Here is a 19548-nt window from a genome sequence, read left to right on the forward strand (position 1 = left end):
TTTGCACCGTGGGTACAAGTGTAACATTTTTCAGAAGTCAAATGAAGCCCTAGTGAATAGTTGATTACATTTCTATAAATAATGGCATCAGCTCCATGGCTGAAGAAAAGCTGAACCTTCTTCCTCCTTGGCATTTATGAAAAATGAATGACTTCCCCTCTGTATATGCTGATATATTTTTGCAGTTTACCTGCTGCCATCCACTGATGTCTAATTGGACTGTTATTGCTAACCCCTTTATCATTGGCTCTTGTGTTGTCTCTCAGGTAGAGAGATAATGCTAACATGCCAAACCAATACCACTTTCTATTTGCAGGAGACTTAACTTTTTCAAAACTCTTACCCATGACTAACTGAAGCCTCACAACCACCACTACTGGTTGTGTAAAGAACCCTGTAAAGAAGACAAGACAGCAGTTATCACCAGCTGATAGGTGAAGAACCTGAAGTCCACTGGTAAAGTGACTTATCTAAGGTCACTGTAGCACGTTGGGGGGCTGAGGAATGGGACTGGTGCGTCCTTCATTCTGGGCACGAAACTTTAATTCAGCCTAAGATTGCACTGGCCCTCTTTGGCAGCCAGGGCTGTCCTTTCTTTGAAGGATGAGTAGGATTTCAGTAGGCAGAGAGGAAGGTGACAGGCAATCTGTGGCAAGGGCACAGCATGAGCAAAGAGATAGAGGAAGTAATGGATATGATGTACTTGGGGACGGGGGGGGGGTGGGGGGGCTTGCAAAACTTCATTTTCTAGAAGACCTTTCCCAATAAGGAAAGAGACAAATGAAAACCTTTCAGTTAATAAGAGAAAGCCCTCTCGGACTTTTTCCAAGACATATTTACATTAGATCCATCTCGGATGATAATTAGATGCCCATTTTCTTAGGCTGATATTGGATCCCAATATTTCAGCACCAGCAAAGATAATGACTCCGACCTCATTTCACTGCACATTGTATGATGAAGATTAACAGTTGGGTTTAGGGCATCGAGAAGCCCAGAGAAGTTGAAGAACAATAAAGAGCAGCTGATGAAAATAGCCTAATGCTGTCAGCAGTTGAGAAAGAAGAACTTTGGGGAGCCTTATCAGTTCAATTGACCTTCAAAGCAAAGTTTGCATTGAGATCCAACTCTGCCATCTAATTTCTGTTGTGTGAATTCCTGCTAGAAGAGTCTTCCAAGGGAGGATACTGGTGAGTGACAAAGGAAACCGCAGCATCCCCCTTCCCCACCCTCAAAATGAATGCATGAAGGCATTGATTAAGTGCCTCTTATGTTCCTGCCATTCTGCAATTTACCAGACATGCAAACAGAGAAGAAAGATGGAGGAGGCAATATATATGTAAGCTAGTGTGGGCTGGAGATAGGGGTGGAGATAACTCTTTGACTCTAGAAAACTAGAAAACATTTGAGAATGTAGAACATTTAAAAGAATTTGAGGGGGCAGCTGGGTATTTCAGTGGATTGAGAGCCAGGCCTAGAGACAGGAGGTCCTGGGTTCAAATTTGGCCTCAGACACTTCCCATATGGGTGACCCTGGGCAAGTCACTTGACCCCCATTGCCTAGCCCTTACCGCTCCTCTGCCTTGGAACCAATACAGAATATTGATTCCAAGATGGAAGGGAAGGGTTTAAAGAAAGAATTTGAATATGAAAAGATGCTGACCCAGTTCAGAGAAGCCGATTTGCTAGCTGGCTCCATGGAAAAGGTTGGAAGCCAATGCCAAGAAAACGTTCCCCCAAAGATATGACAATATGGAGATACAAGGGCTTTGAGAAAACCACAGCAGGAGTCAGAAAGAAGAATCCCCTTGTGAAAAGAACCCCTCTTCTTTCCAAAAGAAGTCTCCCTTAGGGAACAGAATTCATCGGCAAATGATTTATGGGAGAGTTATTAAAAGATCAATTTTCTCTGGGACAGTAGTTTGACAAATTGTGCATTTTTTGCCCTTTTTAAAATCTCCTGGTTTTAGAAGCCAATGTTATCGCTCCCAGGAGTTCGGTGCTAGAGTGCTTTGATATAGGAATGAATTAGACCATTAAGAATGCTTCAATCAATAACAGAATAATGGGAAAACACTTTACTACTAAATATTCTGGTTTGTTTGATTCAATACATCCAGGATATGAAAATCGAGTGGTCTGAAGAAAGTGCAGGGAAAAGGAAGCATGTGCTGGAAATTCACCCTCTTCCATCTTCATAAGAGAAACAAAAAGGCATCTTCCCTGGTAGGCTGCACTGCAGCCCCTTTTTCTGCAGTTTGTGGGGGAGATTTCAGGTCAAGTGGCCTCTCTTCTGATGCCCCGCAAGGAGCCATGCATACAGTGGCGTGGGGAGAGGGCTCACTTGCTCTCCTGGTATTTGGGAGAGAGTACAGGGCAATAGGAAGAACCCTGAACTCTTTTTTAAACCTCTGTTTTCTGTCTGAGAATCGGTACTGAGTACGGGTTCCAAGGCAAAAGAGCATTAAGGGCTAGGCAATTTAAGTTAAGTGACTTGTGTAAGGTCATGCAGCTAGGAAGTGTCTAAGGCCACATTGGAACCCAGGACCTCCCATCTCCAAGCATAGCTCTCTATCCACTGAGCCACCTAGTTTTCCCTAAGAAGTTGGGGGGGGGGGCGGCAGATTTCAGTCATGTCCAACATTTCGTGAACCCATTTGAGGTTTTCTTGGCAATGATACTGGAATGGTTTACCATTTCCTTCTCCTGCTCATTTTACTAATTAGGGACTGAGATAAACATTAAAGTGACTTGTCCAGGGTTATACCACCCTGCACTTTAGAGTAAGGACCACAGAGTTCAAGTTCATGGTACCAGACATACCATCTGATACATATCAAGTACCATGATACCAGAACATCCTTGATCTCACCAGTGTTGCATTCCTTTGATCATGAAGGGGAAGGGTATCCACATTTATGTAGCACCTTCTATGTGCCAGGCATTGTGCTAAGCACTTTTACAGATATAATTGTATCTGATTCTCACAATAACTCTGGGAGATGGGTGCTATTATTCACTCCATATTATAGTTGAAGAAACTGAGGTAGACCAAGATTAAGTAACTTGCCCAGAATCCCATGGGCACTAAGTACCTGAGGCTGAATTTAACTGAACTCAGGTCTTCCTTATTCCAGGCCCAGCACTCTCTTCATTGTACCAAAATGTTCCACATTTTGTAATTACCTATCTGTGAACTCCCTTGGCTAGGACAATGGTTACTCCTGCCACAAATAGCGGGAACTGTTTAATCTGTGTCCCTGCATCCCCAGAACCTAGCACAGAGCTTGGCACATAGTAGGCACCTAAATAAGAGTCTCACATGTCAAAAAATGACTGAACAACAACATCGTCCTAAAACTAAGAGGAAGCAATATCTGTAATGGGGATAATCTTGAGGGCTTCCCAGTAAGATCCGGAGTAAAGCAAAGATATCCATTGTCATCAATAGTATTCAAACTGTACTAGAAATACTAGCTAGTTGGGGCAACTGGGTGGCTCAGTGAATTGAGAGTCAGGCCCAGAGATGGGAGGTCCTGGGTTCCAATCTGGCCTCAGACACTTCCTAGCTGTGTGACCCAGGCAAGTCACTTGACCCCCATTGCCTAGCCCTCACCACTCTTCTCCCTTGGAACTAATACACAGTAGTGATTCCAAGATGGAAGGTAGGGGCTTAAGAAAAAGAAATACTAGCTAGAGCAATTGGAGAAGAAAAAGAAATTGAAGGAATTAAAGACAGCAATGAGAAAATTAAATGGTCATTCTTTGTAGATATGAGAATATACTTAGAGAACCCTAGGGAATCAACTAAAAACTAGTTAAAGCAATTAACCTCAGCATTTCTATATACTATCAACAAAACCCAGCCAGAAGATATAGAAACAGAAATTTCATTTAAAATAACTATACACAACATAAAAAGCATAGGAGTCTACCTTACCACGTCAAACCCAGGAACTATATGAAGACAATTACAAGGCACCTTTCACACAAATAAAGACAGATCTTAACAACTGGAGAAATGTTCACTGCTCATAGGTCAGCCAAGCCAATATAATAAAAAATAACAGTTCTGCCTAATTTACTTATTCAGTGCCATACCAATATAACTAGCAATTTTTTTTCATATGGGGAAGGGGAAGACTATGTCAGATACCTGAGGCGTAAGGCAATTAAGAGATTAGTTCTATTATTTCATAGAGTTAGAAGAACTAGAAACAAAATTAATCTGGAAGAACAAAAGCTCAAGAATGTCAAGGGAATCAATAAGAAGTGTGAATGAAGGCAGCTTAGGAGTCTCAGATTTCAAGCTATATTATAAAAAGCATTAATCATTATGAAAACAGTTGGGTACTGGCTAAGAAATAGAGTGGTGGATCAGTGGGATTGAGTAGGCAGTAAATAGTAGCCATACCCAGTAGAAAATTAGCATAGTAATACACTGTAGTAATTGACCATGGCAATCATGTGATTGATTAACCCAAAGATTCGAACTCGGTATTCGGCAAAAGTTGTTGAGAAAATTGGAAAGCAGCTCTTTTTGGGGTGGCAAAGAATTGAAAGTGGAGGAATCCCCATCTACTGAAAAAGTTGTGGTGATTGTGATTGTGACAGAATACTATTTGCTATAAGGAATGAGAATCAGGATGGTTTCAGAAAAGCCTGGGAAGACATATATATTCATACAACGTAAAGTAACTGGAGCATTGTACCCATTGTACATTATAATATTGTAAGGATGATCAACTGTGACAGACTTAGTTATTCATTTTACTCTCCATCTCTGATCCCAGGATCTACTCCATTCATATGCTATAATTGGTTCAGCTGTTGTCCCTTCAATAGGCACCCACAAATTTTCCAACTCTTTGGTACTATGAAAACTGGCCCTATTACCATTTAAGCATAGATGAGACCTTTCTTTCAGCCTTTGACCCTCTCTAGGTCATACATGGGTCCTGAGATCCCTGGGTCAAAGAATGAACAATTTAGTGACTTCTCTCACTAATTCCAAATTGGTTTCCAGAAAGACCAGTTCTTTGATCTAAGGACAGGATGCCTGACCTCCCCAGACTCCTCCAACCCACCAGATTTCTTATAGAGAATGGCATCTTCTCTTGAAAACCACAGAGTCTACTACCACTAAGGAGGTACTGAGAGGGAGGAAACCTTGACATTGCTCTTTTCTCAGCTCTGCCTTCTTGGGAGCGTTCATACCAGCGAACGAGCAAAGATAACCTAAGCCAACATGGAGTTTTCTGGTTTACTACATCATTCCAGCCACAGGCATCATCATTGGTATTCAGCAAGCAAACATCCTGCCAGTTAATTTTTTAAAATATGAGAGAGAGATTTTTTTACTTTAAATTATAATCCCTTTTACTACCTGAGGAATACATGTGCAGAATCTCCCCAGCTGTTTCTTGATCACTTGCTTCTCATGAATATCCACGAAACAAATTACAAAATATTACCAAATGCAAGAGACAAATTATCCAGGCTCTGACTACCCAGTTGGGCTTTGAATAGGTTTGTCTCTCACTCTATGCATTGAGTTCGATCCACTTAGCTGTGACATGTGGCAGGAGGCAGAATGCAGGTGGGTAGGGTGCCAATTAAGCCTAAACTGAAACCCAGAAGTCCAATTACGCTGTGCAGAACTTTGTTCAAATCTAATTTCTAGAAGTTTGAAGCCAGCATCCAATCAGAGTTTCTTCGGCTCAGTCGAACTGGCTCGAATCCCAAGCAGTGAAGGTGCCAATCATTAGATTGTCTTACATGGTGGACTTAGTTTTTGACCTTAGTTAATGATATGCTTTTCTGATAGCCCTCAAAGGTTTCTTCTCAACCTGCTAGTGAGAAGATAGTTCACTCACTGTTATTTACGCTTCCTAGACATTTGTTAGATTAATTCTTTTTCTTTTCTGTCAATATGCATGTGTCGCATTCAGGGCTGTTGTTTATGGAAGATAGAGACTGCCCCCTCCCCCACTGCACTAGCTCTGCACCAAGAGAACCCCAAAAGAAACTTTGGGACTGATGATCATTCTGGCCCAGGATCCTAGTCAGTTCTTTGCCAGCCTCGCGGGCTTCCAAACCCTTGGAGGTACCACTGCTGCAATCATCTTCCTTGAGTACAGCCCTGTCAGTCTCTTTTGCCTATTACCTCCCCAACTTGCTATTGCCTTCCCGTTATGTTCTAACCTCCTTACTTAGCTTGGCATTTGAGGCCTTCCAGAATTGGGCTCCAACTAGCCACTTTTTCTACTCCTACCCGCTGCTTCCATTATACTCCAGTCAAACTGGGTGACTCTCTCTTCTCTAACTATTTCTGTGACCTGGCTTATTTGTTCTAGGGGCCTCCAATGCCATCCCCACTTCATCTCCACTAGATGAATCGTTGGCATTCTTCAAGGCCCATATCCTCCTCCATTCAATCGAATTCAACAAACATATATTAAGGACCTACTCTGTATCCTCACTTCTTTCTGTGCTAGGATCTGGGGCGTACAAAGATCAAACCAAAACAACGACTCGCCTTCATGATACTCACTCTCTATGGTCTTCAAATCTTCTTCTAGCCCTCAAAGTCATATGGGATTTGTCCATCAAGGAAACTGTTCTTTCATGCCACTTTGGATTCTAGATTCTTGTATGCACAATGCCCCAACTGCAAACTTTCCAATGGCAAAAATAGGGCCTCATCTCCATATTGGCACAGAGCAAGGGAAAGGCTAGAATGTTGTGGAAAAGTCATCTCTTTTTCATCCCCTCTGGAGTCCAAGGACTATCACCTGGCATATTCCCTTAGTTTCTCCCTTAGAATGCTACTACATTTCCCCTTCAGCTCCCCCCTCCAAAAATTTAGCATTCATTTTCTGTAGGTTTTTTTTTATTTACTCCCATAAGGGTAACTTGCTGAGGCCAAAGGGCTGTTGATTTTTTGCCTTTGTATTCCCAGCACCTGACACATAGTAGGCATTCAAATGCTTATTGAATTGGCTTGAATTTCACTCTATTTACATAACAGGTGATGGAGTAGCTAAAAGTGGAGGCTAAGCTCTAATGCTCTTCAGGCTCCTCAGGGTTACTTTTCTTTCCACTCCAGTGGCTTTTGTCCCCTTTTTTATGATGGTGGCCAATTTCTGATTGATTACTGCATTAGGTAAGTAAAGTCATTCTGCACTAATAACACATAGGTCTTGGGACAGTTAGCCAAACAGCAGCCATTGATGAAGTACCTACTATGTGCCAGGCACTCCACTAACCTCTAGTAAAAGAAAGAAAAACATTATTCCAGTCTGCAAGGAGCTCACATTCTATATAATTCTGTGTGTGTGTGCATATATGTGTATCGTACACATGTGTGTATATATAATATATAGTGTAAATGGAAGGGAGTCTCAGAAGGAAAGCACTAGCAGTGGGAATTAAATGTATCAAAGTGTTAAAAATTGGATCAAGACTAGATGTTTATTCGTTTTGTTTTTAACATGGATGTACACTACTTGAGGGGAAACAAACAAGGCATCCAGCGCTCATAGATTCTCTAAAACCCAGACGAGCCAAAGAAAACATGCACCCTGGTCCTGCCTATCCTGGGCGTCCAGGGGCAATCCCACCCTCCCCACAAAGCTAGAAACCAGAACCCAAGGTAAGAATGTAAGTCCCAATTCAGGCCTGGGAAAGTGCGGTTGCCATGGTGCATAATGGATAGCTGATTAGAGGCCTGCTAATAGAAGTGCCTTCGCCCCTTTTCTCCAGGGACCCTTTTCCTCTTCAGTTATCACATTCAGGAGCGGTACCAAGTACAGAAGTGGTAACTTGTTTCAGGCCATTTATTATTTTGACAACTTTTAAGATCTTGGGGGAATTAATCAGAGGCTGACCGGATTCATAGATTTTTCAGCACCTTTTTTTCTGCAGATAGTAATTTGGAGAAGACAATATTGGCCAGAGCTGATGTGTTTTACTGTGTGTAGATTATTGAATAGATTTGTTATTTCTCATTTTGGATATCTACTTTTGCTCTAGGTGATTACTAGGCCTTAATATCCTAGCTCTGCTGCAGTGTGAAATGTATTTATTTAGTCAAAGTGAAAAATTCTTTAGTGGATTCAAAGCCATAGTCTTGGTCATGGGGCATGAGAGTTTCCTCTGAAAGACCTTAGACATTTCCCAATGGAGTTTAAAAAGTAAAGTTAGCAGCATCTTCCAGTGTTTATTTGGGCCTCTCCTGTCAAGTTCACAAACCACTCAGCAAATAAATGAAGCCATCTTGACTCTCCTGATGCTATTGCTGGCTTGGAAAGTGGCCTGGCTTCCCTCTGAATGTCCAGGACAGAAGCTTTGGTTCAACAGAAATTGGTCTCCTGATTGCCATCCTTAAAACTAACTAAGTGGCAAATTCTCTTATATTATATTCTTAAATAGTATATATTATATAATTATCATATGCAAAGCGGCATCACAATAGGCCCTAGCTTTTCTGATCAATGGGAAACAATGCCCAGTACCCCTTCGATTTGCAAGACATAGGTTTGAGGTATTGCCTTCATATTATTTGCAGCTGCCGATACACACTTTCCCTCTAAAGCTCTCCCTATCTTTTTCTACATGGAGTCAATTCTACTTCAAGCAGGGTTTGGGGCCTTCATTTGGGACAAAAATGTCTTTTTAGAACCCTTTACAAGGGGATATGTCTCATACAACTTCTGGAGCAGCTTCAGAAGATAGAAGAACTTGAGTGGGCTGGGGAAGGGTGCTGTAACAACCCCAGGGGAAGAGGAAGTCTACTGAAATCTGGGGTACCCACCAAATATTCAAGTCTTGCCCTTCTATACTCTACACTGAGCCAGTGCTTAACAAGTGCCCGATGAATAGAATTTAATTGAACACTAAATGGTGAGGCAGAATATCTGGATGGTTTACCCATCCCTGGAAGGTGAGATGTTCAGCAGTGGTCTGGGCAGCTTTGCTTTGCTAGAATAACGAGACACAGAAGCTCACCAAAAGACAACTTTGAGAATAAGAGTTCACATTGCTGTCCTTTTGAAAGTCTAGGTAGCCCTTAAAAGTTTCCAGAGCCTCTCACAAAAGGAGTAGGCGAAATAGCAAAGCCTCCATTACTGTCCCTAGATTGGATTCACCAGTGCTAATTGTGATGGGATTTCAGGGCCCTTCCTGATTGTTAACTGCTTTCTTTTCCTGTTCCATTTTTTAACAGCAGTTGATGAAAGGCTTCGGACTAAACTATAGGGACCTGGTTACTCACCATTTTGGTGTGGTATAAAATAAAGAAGAAATGGCCTTGGAGTCAGTCCCATGCTCAGTCACATAATACCTGTATGACCATGGGCAGGTCACTTCCTCAGAAAAAAAGTACCTCCATGCAATCAGGCAAAACTTTTAAATTACTGAGTTCCCAATGGGCATTGATTAAGGAATTTTCCATATTGGGAGTCCTCCACACCATCAAAATAACTGACACACATTTCAAAATGGAAATAAGCCTTAAACAAGCAAATGCCTTAAATACCATGTCTAGAGGTGAGGGAGGTTAGAAGCTTATTGGCCTCTACTGATTGTTCATAGTTCTTATAATCAGTTTCCTAGTTGATTTTTCCTTAACTGAATGTGACAAAGAATCCACTTTGGTTTCAATCCTTGTGACTTGGACTCTTTCTGAAATGCACACAATTCCATCTTCCTTTCTTAGTAAGGCAGACACCCTGGAATCTTCCTCCCATGCCTTAGTTCTATTGCAGATCACCCAAACTATAGACTCATATAGTATAAAAGATTAGGCTGATTGGAATCTGATTCTGGGATGGAACAGAGAAGTTAGCATTTTGAAGACCAGTCAGTGGGCTCAGCTTATTTTCCCATGGAGTATTCTCCAACTTCTGGGGGAAAGTCTAATTAATTGAATTTTTGTTGCTTGAGTTCTGATTCATCTGAATTTTATCATGGCTTGAAAAATAGCAATCTTAAGCCAACTTTTAAATAGTTTTCAAAAATCATTATACTTCAGAAAGCTAGGTAGTTCAATTGGACTGAGAACCAGGCATAGAAATGGGAGGTCTTGGGTTCAAATCTGGCCTCAGACACTTCCTAGCTATGTGACCTTGGGCAAGCCCCTTAATTCCCATTGCCTAGCCCTTCTGCCTTGTAAGCAACACACAGTATTGATTCTAAGACTGAAGGTAAGGGTTATTTTTTAAAAATCATTAGACTCACATAAGCAACATTTGACATGCTGATACACTGACCCCATCCATATTTATCATCCTCAATCTCACCTCCACTGAAGTCTGCTTTTTATGCTTCATCACTGGATAGAAGTCACCCTGGGGCCTCAAAGGCTTTTTCAACAGAATACGAGTTTTGGCAGGTCCAATATCTGGAAAAGTTTCTGATCTAGGCCTGGTGATGAGCTCAACCTTTGTTATTCAAGAATCAGCCAAGCTAAATTTGGATGGGCTCATCACCAGATTAGTGGTAAGTCTCAGATACCACCAATCAATTTGTAAAGGAGTCTCCATTTGTGTGAATTGATGGGACATACCCAGTGGTATTGTCAGTCTTCTCAATATGGATATAATATTATATGGGTGTGCATAAATATAAATCTTGTCCTTCAGTACCATCTACTCCTCTCTCCTGTTGTAGCCTATACCACTAGGATAAGAATATGCAAATAGTGGAGTGACTCAGAGTTCTACTCCCTTCTCTTCTCTCCCAAGGAGTCTAATAACAAAATGAATAGAAATATGAATAGAAATGGAGAGAGAAGATATTCAGTATCACATTCGATTGATGAACTGATTTCTTTTTGTCTGTGGAGTGAATGAAAAAAATCATCTGTTGAGCCCTTACTATGTATCAGTCACTGTGCTCAGCAAAATGATACAAATAAGAAAGCAAGACACTCCCTGCCTTCACAAAGCTTACATCTTAACAGAGGAAGACGATACATAAAGGAGATTTGGAGTGTGTGAGACAGAGTGGGTTGGGATGGGGATGATGTTGTACATGGAGGAATGGTGAAGAGATGGCCTGGAAGTCTAGTTCTGGGCAAGATATGGTGAAAACTCACCCACCAGAGCTTAGGTTCCCAAGAATGAAGCCTGAATTCCTTTGGAATGAGGAAGATTGATGAAATGGAGGTGAACTAGCCAGGAAATGGTATGCAGGTCTCATAGATACTATGTTATCACAAAGGATTGTTTAGAAAAATCTGACTTCTCCACTGACAAATATGTCACTTTTCTGCTTTTTAAAAAATGTTATGGCATGTCCTCCCTAACTTCCCTCGCTAACCAGAAGAAACATTGCATTTTAAAAAGTAGAATCATGTTAATATTTATATTTAAGCAAAAGTGTTGCCATTGTACTCAGAATCCTTTAAGCCGAATAATGAAGCCACATACACTAATGTGATAGAAAGTACAATGGTGAGAAGTTAGAACTGGCTTCCAGTCCTGCATCTGCCACTAAGTAGTTGTGTGACCTTGGGGAAGTCACTACTCCATCACTAGGCTTTGGTTTTCTCATCAATATAGTCAGGGGGATTGGTCTACATCAGAGATCCACAAAGTATAGTTTGATAACTCCTTGGGACCTCAAGATCAGAACTCTTTTCACAATAATACTAAGACATGCTAACACTTCACCTATAGTGGCAGGTAAAATGTTAAATAAATGAGGAAACAAAGGTTTGGACTTCCAAGCATATCCATTTATTAAGCAGAGCAGGCTAAATGCATAACAAATCGAGACCAGGCCTCCTCAACACTGGCAATGGAACATGAATACAGGGGGAGACAGATTTTTCGGCATTAAAAACAATTAATAAAATAAGACCAATTAATTAAAAGAAAACAATAAGGATTCAAAATTAGGTAATTTGGTTTCTAATTGGAAGAGGATTAGGGACTTTCTGAATTAGGAGGGAGAGAGCAAACAGGTATCATTCCCAGAAATTAGCAAAAGAGGTGTCTCACTCCCTGCAGGTGTCTGTATTCAATCAAAGGAAAATGGAAACAATGACTGATTGGCTAGTACGTGGCCAGTTTTCAGAAAAAAACATATGAGTTGCTTGAGTTGTACAAGAAAACTCCTTGTATTAGTCTTTGTGAATATGGTTTATGGTCAGTATAACCTTTGTCCTTGGTAAAAGAACACCAGCTAGAGATGTTCCAGCTTCTCACTCATGTAGGACTAGATTCAAACAGTGTAATAAAGTTTTCTCACTAAATAGAAAATGGACCAGACCCATCATTTAGAAAGGGAACTGAACTAGCTCCAGAACTGAGTCACAAGATGGAGTCAGTATAGTTCATTCAATTAGTTCCCACAATTCCCTTGATTCATTGGCCTTCATAGCAACTCTGTGAGGAAAATATTATCACTTTTGTATAGCTGAGGAAACTGAAGCTGACAGTTAAGTGACTTGCTTAAATCCACAGAGCTAGTAAGTATCTGTAGTGGGATGAAGTTTGGAAGAGCCATGGTGAAGAGTGGGAGAGAGAGAGAGTTAATGACAGACATAGAAGGATCACCTAGTATCAGTGAGGGCCCAGTTGAACTTGTGTAACATAAATTTGTAGTGGACTCTGGGTTGTGTGATTTTCTCCACCTTTATTCAACAGAATGTGTATGGCAGAGAAAGTGGTGAGTATTGGGATGGATGAGGTCCAAGGCTGAATCTAGACAGGGTGAACTCAGTGAAATGTTAAGAGGATTAGGGATTGAAGAGAAGAATAAAGTATAGATTTGAATTATTTCACCAAAAGGTCAAAATGGGAAGAAAAAAGAGTGACTAGTGCAGGGGAGATGGCCTAGGGGAGAACTGAGGTGACATAGGGTCATGGTGAAGATGAAGAATGGGGTTTTGTAAGGGAAGACTAAGGGGGAGGTGAAAATCCAATAGATTATAGTCAGATTTTGGAATTCTTGAACATGGAAGTGGTACATTTGTGGGTGATGGTAACATCAAGGATTTGACCATTCTGAGATGAGGCTTGGATGGGATATAAAAATAGATCCTGGGAAATGAGTAGGTTGAGGATCCTAGTGGTTAGGATGTTTGAGGGAGAGTCAATATGTATTCAATGTCCTATATGAGGGCAAGAGTTAGGAAGGGGAGAAAAAATGAGAGTCATGTACAAAACTCATTTAGAATGGAAAGAGAATCACCTGGAGATCTGTAGACATGAGTTATCAGGATTTTGATTGGGTGAAAGGTAAGAAAAACAATGATAAATCAGAGAGTATGCAGTGGACAGCAACCAGGATGATGACAGTCTCATGTCCATGGTTGAAAGAATTTTCCAGGACCCCTGATTCACTGTCAATCTGAGCCTTGATAGTAATGTCTAGCCTGGAGAGGAAAAGACTTGGGGGTAAAATAATAGCTGTGTTCAAGTGTTTGGAAAGCTGTCACATAGGAGAATAATTAGATTTGTCTTGTTGGGCCCCAGAGGGTTGAACCAGAAGTCCTGATTGAAGTTTTAAAGAAGAAAATTTGAGGGGCAGCCAGGTAACTCAGTGGATTAAGAGACAGGCCTAGAGATGGGAGGTCCTGGGTTCCAATCTGGCCTCAGACACTTCCCAGCTGGGTGACCCTGGGCAAGTCACTTCACCCCCATTGCCTAGCCCTTACCACTCTTCTGTCTTGGAACCAATACATAGGATTGATTCCAAGACAGAAGGTGAGGGTTTAAAGAAAATAAAGAAAGAAATAGGCAAATTTGGACATTACAACAGAACACAAGAGCTGTCCAAAGTGGAAGAAGTTGCCTTGGAAGGTCCTGTGTCCCCCCTCATTAGAGATCTTCGAGCAGTCTAGATAACCACTTGTGAGTGGGTGAGGGCTTCTTCTGGTCTTGTCTGGAGTAAATGGCTACTAAGATCCCAACTCTCACATTTTTTGCTTCTGTGAAAAATGTCACCATTTTCCTTGGAGATGGAGCACATACCATATGAGCCAGGAACTGTAGATGTAGCTATAGCGTCTAACCTTGCTACCATCCCTACTCACTGGGAATCCACAGAAGAAAACAATCCCAAACTTCTGTGAACAGAAGGAAATAAAGTGTAAGTTTTCCTTTCATGCTCCAATAGTCATGGCCAATAATACTTTTCACAGCCAGGCCTCTAGCCACAGTGAACTAACAGATGCTGACAATAGAACTAAATGAGAGAGAGAGAAAGAGAGGGGGGGTGGAGAGAATAGAAATTGGAGACTGTATTTTGCATTTTTCCTCTTTCCTTGTTCAAGATATTTTACCCTCCAAGCTCTCTGAGTACCCTGGGATCACTGAGAATCCAGAAACATTGAAGATGTTAAATATTTTATAAATCTTTTTCAAGGTTGGCAGAGGAAGGCCACAGATGGGCATAAAGATTGGGAAAATATGCAGGGCTTTTCAAGACGTCCCCAGGAGGGACATGGTTGGTCTGTGAGCCATTTTCTTTCCATTCAAATTTCAATATTTTGAAAGCAGGAATGGACCTTGGGGGATGGAGGGAGGAGGAAAAAAGCAAGAAAAGAATGAAGGGAAGTGCTGCCACCTGAAGCCTTGGCATTTGGATCCCCCTTCCCACCTACCCCCACCTCGAACTTTATGTTGTTACAAAGAGAAACCTGGAGGGAAAATATGCAAAGGAATATTTGTATTCCCATTCTTCATTCTTTTCAAATGGAGACAACCAAATGGAATTTCCATTTGATTAAAACAAGTCTAGAAATTACTAGTTTCTGTCCATATGGTAGCCCATGAACACTACTGAGCATCTAATTCTAGCAGGGGATGATATTTAATGAAGAAACCAAATTTATTTACATTCTAGCTGAAACTAAAAAGAACAAAAACAAAAGGAAACTACCTAAAATCAGGACCTCCAAACTTTTCTGTACTTTTGTGTGCAGAAGAGCTTCTGATTCCTTGATTTCCTCCAAAGCTTTGAGATCTCAGGATATCAGGAAAGACCACATGCTACCTGTGTGACGTTGGGTGATTCCCTCTTGGGGGCCTTTCTCACTTTGTTTATAAAATAAAGGCAGACAACTATGTGACACAGGGCATAGAGAGCCAGGCCTGGAGATAGGAGGTCCTTGGTTCAAATTTGGCCTCAGATACTTACTAGTTGTATGACCCTGGGCAAATCACTTCAGCCCAATTGCCTAACCCTTACCACTCTTTTTCCTTGGAACCAATACTTAGTATTGATTCTAAGATGGAAAGTGAGGGTTCTTTTTATTAAAATAGGGGGGCAGCTGGGTGGCTCAGTGGATTGAGAGCCAGACCTAGAGATGGGAGGTCCTGGGTTCCAACCTGGCCTCAGACACTTATTAGCTGGGCAAGTCCCTTCACCCCCATTGCCTAGCCCTTACTGCTCTTTTTGCCTTGGGACCAAAACACAGTATTGATTCTAGTATGGAAGGTGAAGGGTTTTTTTTTTAATTAAAATAAAATAAGGGAGCGGGATTGGGCTAGTTGGCCTTAGAGGTCTTTTCCAGTTTTACATCTCTGATCATGAAGTTCATGAATAGATGGAAAGATGGAGCAATGTTTGCTAACAGCTTCTAACTGGGGACTACCAAGTTAACGTGAAAAAGATACTGAGTAGAAAAAAGCTCTGGCAAGTCACTATCACTCCTTCAAAATTAGGGACTGAGTCATCCATCACGTGACTTGTTTGCTCCTGGACACTGGTGTCCACAATCCCTCTCAAAATGGATTTGTGAAGTTCCTCCACGAGCAGGCCTCACTTTTGACACTGGGCCTAGAAAGACAAAACGTGAACTGTCCTGCTCTCGAGTAGGCGTTTTACTGGAGCTACACTGGGTTCATTGCATGCCCCCCTTGTTCCCTGGAGAGCACTGGCAATGATATTTATAGCTAGTAGAGTAGAGGGCAGTGGGAAGGAATCCCTTGGCCTCTTGCTCCCTTCACTTGTCCTGACTGACTTAGGCCGCCCAGTCCTTCAAAAAGCCCTGGTTTCCTTGATGAATGCCATCACCTTCCTGGGTGCATCCCTCTCTCTGTAACTCTGGAGACACAGAAGAGCTGGCACTCAAAACTGCCCCTCCCCTGGGCCACCCCCTGCTTGGGAATCTAGTTCTTGGAGAGCAGGTAGGGGCTGCCAGAGTTACCTGCCTGTGTGCTGAGAAGAACTTTTGCAAGCCCAGGATCTCCTTGGGAAGACAGGAAGACTCAGGAAAGTGAAGCTAGACAGACATTTGGCACTGGGCTGACTCTACAAGGAGGGGGAGCTAGGCCACTTCCCTGGGCAGCCAAGAGACTTGGATAAAGGAACTTTTCGGGAAAACTTCTCAAGATGGAGAGCATTTTGGCAGTTTAGATTCCAAACCGTTCAGACTGAAAGTACAAAGATGGTTCAAAAGGTCCATCAGCTTGAAATTAGTTTTGAAAGGATGGGGATGCATGTGGAGGTAATTTAAAAGGATTATAGGATAATGCCGATTTGGCCTGTGCCTTGAGCCAGCAAGGAGCAGGGAGGGCGCTTTGGGGATTAGGCTGGGGTTTAACATTGTTATGGATGGTTTCAGAGTTTTCAATAATTGGATGTGCCCACTTTCAAGCAGCTTCCCTAACTTCTTGAATATGGTCCAGAGTTGAATTTGTCTGTTATGAAATCCCCTTATCCATCCACAGGGTGAAGAGCATGCAAGTATCATGTGTGTGTGTGTGTGTATGTGTTTGTGTGTTTGTGCATATGTGTGTATATGGGTGAACAGATGAGTTGTTGAGGTGGACCTTTTGCACTGCAAAAGTATATACTCAAAAATACCTTTCTACCTCAAAAGAGAATGATTTTCCCATTCTTCCTGAGTCAATTTTCCCCCATTTTATAGACCACTCATCCAAGGATGAACAACCTGTCAAAATTAACCCATAATCAATCATATCTGTTGTTGTAACATTGTAAGATATCAATGGGAAAGCAACCCTGAATACTGGCTCGCCATGGCATCAGGAGCACCTGGATTCAAATATCACCTCTCACATAACCTACTTGTGGGATGATGGGAAAGTTATGTCACTTTGTTCAACCTCAGTTACCTCATCTACAAAATGGGGATGATCATTATTTAGGCACCCACTTCACAGAGTTTCATGAGCCTCAAAAGACCTATTAGAAAGGGGAAATGTTTTGCAGCATTTAAAGTCCTTTTTATATAAATATCAGATATTATTACTGTTCTCATATTCTATTTAAAGACCCATGTGCTTCCTAAGTTTCCTAATCATTAAGGCAGGATTTAATGTTTACTTGTGATTTATCAGAAATATAGCTTGCTATACACAAAAATATGCTTTGAATGACTTCATATGAATAATGGCTATCATATTTCTTGTATTCTGAATGGGTGACTGAGAAGGATAAGAGAGAAAGAGAATTTGGAACTGAAAGTAAAAAGTGAAAATTGCATAAAAGCTAGTGTGGCATAGCAGCTGGGATCCAGGACTTAGAGAAAGGAAGACTTAATATCAGACTCCATATGATATATATATATACTAGCTATAATCTTAGGCAAGTCAACTAAATGTTCTGGGCTTCAGATGACTCCTTAGGAGTTAGCTACTGTGTAGCTGTTAGGATAGACCAGTGATGGTGAACCTTTTGGAGACTGAATGCTCAAACTACAACCCTCATGCCACATGTGAGCCCCCTACCCTACTCCAGACAGGGGAGACAGAAAGCTCTCCCACTGGTCTGCTGTGTAGAGGAGCAGAGAAATGTCCTCAGGCACACCTTGAGAGGGGGAAGGGAGCAGCCCCCTCTAGCACATATGTCATAGGTTGACCAACATGGGGATCGGCTAAGGAAATACCAGATACCCTTCATGTTTGATATATCAAGGCTTTGTCCCTTCCAGGGGCACAATTTAACTAGTGTGAATTACCGAATCAATGACCGCTCCAACAAAATGGATGCTTCTTGAGGACCAGACAAAACTGAGTTTGCTTTTATCTTTGTATTTATATTTCCAGTGTATTTCCTAGTATAGCACCTGAGGACTGGACTGAGTGCTGGAAATACCAAAGGAAAAAGAAAAGTAAAATGTTTTTTGCTTTCATGAAACTTATATTGCAGGGTTGGGGGTAGAGACTAAACAAATAAAGGAAATTTGAAGAATTAGAGAATATCAGTGACTAGGAAGGATTCAGAAAGGCTTCCTGTAGGACAGGATACCTCATGATCTGAATCTTGAAAGAAGCAAAGGCCTCTAAAAGGTAGAGGTCAGGAAAGATAGCATTCAAGCATGGGATACAGTCTCTGCAGAATTAAGAAGGCAGCAAAAAAGATGCCGAGCTTGAAGCATACCAAGGAGGCCAGTTGAGTTAAACCAGAAAGTGTCTGAAGGATAATCAAGAGAAATAAGTGTGGAATCAAATTGGGAAAGGCTTTAAAAGGCAGACCAAGAAGTTTGTATTTTATCCTGTTGTTGTTTGTCCTTATTTCTGAAGAAGACAATGACAGTGCATGATGGTATCCTCCCTTATTCACAAAGTAGATTAAAGTAAGGCAGAGTGGCACAAAGTCATAAGCCTCACTCTTTCTTCCAGTCATCCAAGTCCAGTAGCTAGACAAAAAGTCAGGATGACTGGCAATGGCCCCAGGATGCAGTGCTGCAGTGGATAGAGTGCCACTCCTAGAGGCATGACGACATGAATTCAAATCCAGTCTCATATGCTTACTAGCCATGTGACCCTAGGCAAGTCACTTCACTCTGTTTGCCTCAGTTTTCTCATCTATCAAATGAGCTGGAGAAAGAAATTGTTTCATTATCTTTGCCAAGTAAACTCCAAATGAGGACATAGAGTCAAACATGACTGAACAACCTCAAATAGCTTATTTTATCCTAAAAGTGATAGGGACCCACTGAATATAATTCAGCAAAGGAGTAACATGGTCAGATTTTCACTTTAGAAAAATTATTCTGCCAGCTCTGTGGAGAATGGATTTTAAAGAGAGAGAAAGAGACTAGAAGCAGGGAACCCATGTTGGAGGCTATTGTGATGCCCTAGACAAAAGAAGATGCATATGTGACCTAAGGTAGTGAGTGTGTAAATGAGGAGAAGGAGTTAAATGGAAGAGATGTTGAGAAAGTAAGATAAAGTTGGAAGATACTTGGCAACTGATTAGACAAGAGGGATGAGGGAGAAAGAGAGGCTAGGATGGCACTGAGGCTGAGAAGCTGGAAGTCCATAAGGATCACCAGATCATCAATCTGGGAGCTGGAAGGGACCTTAGAGACCATCTAGTTCATTACCTTTATTTTAGAGCTCAAGAAACTGAGGCCCAGGAAGGTTAAGTGACTTGCCCAAGGTTATCCTGATCGTGGGCCATCAGAGGCAGTATTTGAACCCAGATCTTCTGACTCCAGAACCAGTGCTCTGTCCATCACATTTCATTGCTTTGTCTTATGATTCCCAACAGAAACCAGGAAGGCCGGAGGAGGGGTGAGTTGAGTGTGGGGGGAAGAAGAGGGATTCTGGCCATATTGAGTTT

This window comes from Monodelphis domestica, chromosome X (genome assembly GCF_027887165.1).
Source record: "Monodelphis domestica isolate mMonDom1 chromosome X, mMonDom1.pri, whole genome shotgun sequence".
NCBI classification, from domain to species: domain Eukaryota; kingdom Metazoa; phylum Chordata; class Mammalia; order Didelphimorphia; family Didelphidae; genus Monodelphis; species Monodelphis domestica.